Source organism: Podarcis bocagei (genome assembly GCF_964188305.1).
Source record: "Podarcis bocagei genome assembly, chromosome: W".
NCBI classification, from domain to species: domain Eukaryota; kingdom Metazoa; phylum Chordata; class Lepidosauria; order Squamata; family Lacertidae; genus Podarcis; species Podarcis bocagei.
Window position 1 is genome coordinate 54,435,306 of NC_138131.1, and position 6,061 is coordinate 54,441,366.

Here is a 6,061-nt window from a genome sequence, read left to right on the forward strand (position 1 = left end):
AGGTTTGGCCATGCCTGAATCTATCTACCTACTCAATCAATCAATCTAACTAATCTATCTATCCATCTACCAACCTTTCTTATATATGTATCTATCTAATCTACCTACCTAATCTATCTATCTAATCTAATCTAATCTAACTATCTATCATCTATCTAATCTATCTATGCAAGGAATATCAACTGTACGAGAAATGGTACCAACTAATGGTACTAACAGGACACCGGAGGCCCATTGCAGCTGAAAAAATGCCTCCAGTTTTAATATAAAAAAGAATGGGAAACGTTTATTGCATATTGACAAAAGCAGTGCACACAGGTTAATACATTAGCAGGATTAATTTTTTTAAAAAACCCCACCTGTAATGGTTAAATTTAAAGTAGAATCATAGAATCATACAGCTGGAATAGACCACAAGGGCCATCGAGTCCAACCCCCTGCCAAGCAGGAAACACCATCAGAGCACTCCTGACATATGGTTGTCAAGCCTCTGCTTAAAGACCTCCAAAGTAGGAGACTCCACCACACTCCTTGGCAGCAAATTCCACTGTCAAACAGCTCTTACTGTCAGGAAGTTCTTCCTAATGTTTAGGTGGAATCTTCTTTCTTGTAGTTTGGATCCATTGCTCCGTGTCCGCTTCTCTGGAGCAGCAGAAAACAACCTTTCTCCCTCCTCTATGTGACATACTTTTCTATATTTGAACATGGCTATCATATCACCCCTTAACCTCCTCTTCTCCAGGCTAAACATGCCCAGCTCCCTTAGCCGTTCCTCATAAGGCATCGTTTCCAGGCCTTTGACCATTTTGGTTGCCCTCCTCTGGAGTAAGGACAGTCCCCGGATTTACAAATCAGTCCCCATACAAAATCCATTTAAGTTGAAAAGTATCCCCGGACTCATTGAAAAAAAATCTGATAACCTTAAATTAGTGATGATGATTTTATTGAAGAAGAAGAAGAGTTTGGATTTGATATCCCGCCTTTCACTCCCTTTAAGGAATCTCAAAGCGGCTAACATTCTCCTTTCCCTTCCTTCCCCACAACAAACACTCTGTGAGGTGAGTGGGGCTGAGAGACGTCAGAGAAGTGTGACTGGCCCAAGGTCACCCAGCAGCTGCATGTGGAGGAGTGGAGACGCGAACCCGGTTCCCCAGATTATGAGTCTACCGCTCTTAACCACTACACCACACTGGCTCTCCAGTGATGATAATGAATGATGATAATACAAAGGAACCAGGGGAGGCAAGTCAAATAATCCCATAATGTGGGATTAACATTGATTGTGTATACAGTTGTTTTTTAAAAAAATATTATTTAATTTAATGATTTGGTTTTTTGTGAAAACTAAAAAAAATTATACAGTGGTAGCTTGGGTTAAGTACTTAATTCGTTCCGGAGGTCTGTTCTTAACCTGAAATTGTTCTTTTTTAAAATAATAATAATAATTTTTATTAAATTTTCCTATTTACAAATTCGCCATCCCAAACAGTATTCACAAATTTCAACTTTTTGGACTTCCACGAGCTTTTCCACCAATCCATATTTTCTATTTTTATGCATTCTCTAAATTTATATTGCCATTTAATATTATCCTTTCAGATCTATTTCTTTTTTACAATACATCTTTAACTTTCACAAAGCCTCTTTAAATCCCACTAGCGTTGTCTGTTCGTCACATATGCTTTTCCGATAATCTGTAAACTTTCCCGAGTCCTCGATGAACTTGTGATCCCATTGATATCTAATCTTCCCAGTCAGTTTATCCAGTTCTGCATAGTCCATAAGTTTCATTCTCCACTCTTCAAGGGTCGGTAGCTCCTCTTGTTTCCATTTTTGGGCCATTAATATTCTTGCCGCTGTTACTGCGTATTGGAAAAGTTTGTAATCCTTTCTATTTATCTCTCTTCCAGTTATTCCTAACAAAAAGGCTTCTGGTTTCCTTACAAATGTGTATTTAAGCATCTTCTTCAACTCATTATATATCATTTCCCAGAAACCCTTTACCTTCTTACATTCCCACCACATATGGAAAAAAGATCCTTCTTTTTCTTTACATTTCCAACACTTATTACATGTTTTGAACATTTTTGCTAACTTAACCGGTGTTATGTACCATCTATATACCATTTTCATAATATTTTCCTTTTTCCATTTTCATAATATTTTTCCCAGTCAGCCAATTGTATATTATAACCAAAGTCTCTGGCCCAATGTATCATAACCGACTTTACCTCCTCGTCCATCGTTTGCCAATCCAACAACATTTTATACATTTTTGACAATATCTTATAATCATTGTTTATCATCTCTATTTGAAATTTTGATTCTTTTTCCGTATATCCACTCTTTTAAATCCTTTTTAAACATTTCATTTACCTGAAAATAATGCAACCAATCAAACACATGTTCTTTTACTTGTTCATATGGCTTCATTTTCCATTTCCCCCCTTCTTTAATTATTAGCTCTCCGTAAGTGATCCAATTCCCTCTCATATTGATTTTCTTTACACTCATAACCTCTAATGGAGACAACCAGTGTGGAACTTTGGGTTCTAATATATTTTTATACCTATCCCATATTTCTATTATGGAGCTCCTGAAAATGTGATTCTCAAAACCCTTGTGACTTTTCTTCTTCTCCAACCACAAATACACGTGCCACCCAAATCTATTATCAAATCCTTCTAACTCTAACAGTTTATTGTTTTTTAATTTTATCCATTCCCTTAACCAGCAGAGACAAGACGCTTCATAATATAATTTCAAATCTGGCAGCGCAAAGCCTCCTCTTTCCTTTGCATCTGTCAATAACTTACATTGTATTCTTGGCTTTTTGCCCTGCCAGATATATCTTGAATTTGCCACTCTTTGAAAGTCGTTGTCCCCCTAATTATAGGAATCATTTGGAACAAAAATAACATCTTTGGAAGCACACTCATTTTGATCGTTGAGATTCTACCCCCAAAAGAAAGTTTCATCCTTCCCCAAACTTACAAAACTTTTTTGATTCTGTTCCACACCGGTATATAGTTGTTTTGAAATAAATCAATATTTCTTGGAGTTAACCATATTCCCAGATATTTTACCTTCTTCGCCACTTCAATCCCTGATTCTCGTTGCATTACTTCTATTGCACTTTGGTCCATATTCTTAATCATTACTTTGGTTTTTTTCTTATTTAATTGTGGGAGCCAGGAAGTCATGGAAAAGGCTTGTAGTGCCACCTGGTGCCTTGCTGACCTCGGTGACCAGCACTCTGAGCTTACAATGTATTAGAATGTATTGACCCTATAAGGAGTTAGGTTCCCCCCTCTGGGCACTGTAACCCTATATGGTTTGTGGGTGGGTTAAAGCTTGACCGGATGAGGTAACGTGAGACATTGGAATGCAGCCATGCGGCTGGAGAGAACAAAGGATAATAAAATCGGAGGAGAGAGAGGAAGGAGCTTTTTTGCCCTCCGTCCATGGAGACATTTGCCTTTGTGTGTGTTTTTTCTTTGCCTTGCACCCCAAAATGACGGCTGGTTTCCGTCAACTGGTTCCCACAAGTGGTGCCCTCTCTGAGGCAGAATAAAAGGATACGGCTGAGGTTTTTAAAAGGGAAAAAAGAAGCAACTGGAAGCAAACAGTCTGAGGCAGACTAAGAGGATTTTAAAAGAAACTGTGAGAGGATTTTTGATCCAAGCAGTGGTTATCATCGACTCACTACGTCCGGCAAGGATTGCAAAGCGCTCTACAACTTTAAAAAAGATCCCGGTGAGTTCGATCCCTTCTATTATATTGATTTTTGAAAAATGGGCAGCTCTTTGACTACTCCCCAACAGAAATTTTTAAAAGACTGAACAGCTTATCTCTGAACAATTGACTTTCGGCCACATTGAACCATCTTCATCCCACTGGCTCCAGCAGACAAGGAACAGTTTGCTTTTACATTGCCAGTATATCACGATTCGCAACGTTATCAGTGGATTGTCCTCAAGGCATGCGGAACTCCCCTACACTTTGTCAACATTTTGTGGTGAAGCATTGAAACCTTTCCACATGCGCCACCTAGAGGTGCTGCACACGAGCTGCACCTGGCCGTATTTGCTACATCGTTGCCAACAGGAATTTTATATGCTCAGGCGGAACAAGAAGAAGACTATCTGCATTATAGAATGGTTACATCTACCACATACCCCACCGAAGAACATTTATTCAGTAATTGAATCCACATCAGACATTGTTATCAAAGGACGTTCACGTGCAAATTGCTTTAGCTGATTTTATAGGTGTCATCATTTTTAACCCTCCAAAGGATGACCGTTTGACATTTCTGACACAGGTCACCTATGTTTGGCTACCCCCTTGTCTCTCACACCTCTCCCCTCTGCACTAACCCTCTTCACGGATAGAACAAGAAGTAGGGGGGTGGTGACATGGGAGGAGGGAGGAAAATGGAAATGTTTATATACCCCTCCACAGTCTTCTGCCCAGTGAGCTGAGCTAGCAGCTGTGATTCTTGCCTTTCAATCCTTTCCTACTCAACCTTTCAATCTTATTGTGGATACTCAGTATGTATATCGCCTTTTTGCTAGTTTACCAATATCTTATATAACTCCTTCCTTGGATTCTGACTTGTTTTCCTTGTTTCTTGGCCTGCAGGCCTTACTTTAGCACAGAGAGTTATCTTATTATGTTGCACATCTTCGCTCCCACACATCACACCCAGGGTATTTAGCAGAGGGCAATGCAAGAGCAGATGTGGCTCTGAGGGACATTTCTACCTTTTCTCTCTTTTCTGACCCTATACTAGGTCATAACACCTTTCACCTTCCTGCGAAAGCATTGGCAAAGCATTTTTCTATTCCTTTGGCCCAAGCAAGGGATATAGTTTCCCAATGTGCTTCTTGTTCTAAATCTCAGCTGGCCATTCCTTTTGATGCTGTCAATCCTAGGGGCACGTCTGCATTGGCGTGTTGGCAGATGGATGTCACACACACACACCTGTGTTGGCTCCACTCTCCAAGGTTCACCTCACGGTGGACACCCACTCTGGATTCATATGGGCTACGCCCATGAGGGGGGAAACAGCTCGGCATGTCATTCAGCACACTATCCGCTGTTTCTCAGTCATGGGTAAACCTGCGCGTATCAAAACTGATAATGGTCCAGCATATATTTCTAAAACATTTTCGGAATTTTGTATGTTGTGGAATGTGAAATTAACTCATGGCATACCCTTTAACTCCACAGGTCAAGCTATAGTGGAAAGAGCACACCTGACGTTCAAAACACTTAAGTAACTGCTTAAGTATTTTCTGTACAAGTGAGTAACGTTAGAGAGCAATTGATAGTCCTAGCCACGTTTCTTTCCGAGAAATAAACGTAAAAAAGTACCTTAAGATTTAAAAGAGATAATTGGGAAAGGACTTAGTTAAAAGTATCTAACTCTTCCCGGTGGTTCATTTTTTATCCTTTTTCCTTCTTTGTTTGGATTGCAGCGTTCTGCTCTGCCGATGACGCGCTGTGGTCCTGCGGTAGCGCAAGGGCGGCGCAGCGGAAATGCGCACGGCGTGTGATGGGGCCCTTGTGAATGGTGGACTAGACGATTCATCTCCATGTGGGCGGCTCCTCTAGGCCTCTCAGCAAAATTGGGTTGCAATGCATTGAGGTTTCTGGCACAAATTTAAGACTCCCCACCCCCCTGAGTTTCTGCATGGGCCTGTCCGGCAGATGAATCAGTCTGGTTGGCCACTCATAGCACCCAGGGGCGTTGCGGCAAAGCGCGGCAGTTGGCAGCGAGGGCGCGAGCGGCGTGCTGTTAGGGGGCGCTGGCGACTTCTCGTGCTCGCATTGCAAGGACCGGGACCTTTGTGCAAAGCTGTCATTTGAGGTTGTGAAAGTAACATTCAGATGTGCGTCCTGCACAGGTGAGTTCAGGGTTGGAGAGCCAAGTTTCTGCTCTTTAAAAAGAGAGACCGTGTCTTTCATGGGGTATTCTGGATCTTCTAATGTAATTTCTACTTACAGTAGTCCCTTGGTTCTGAAACGGAATCCGTTCCAAAACCAAGGATGCCGG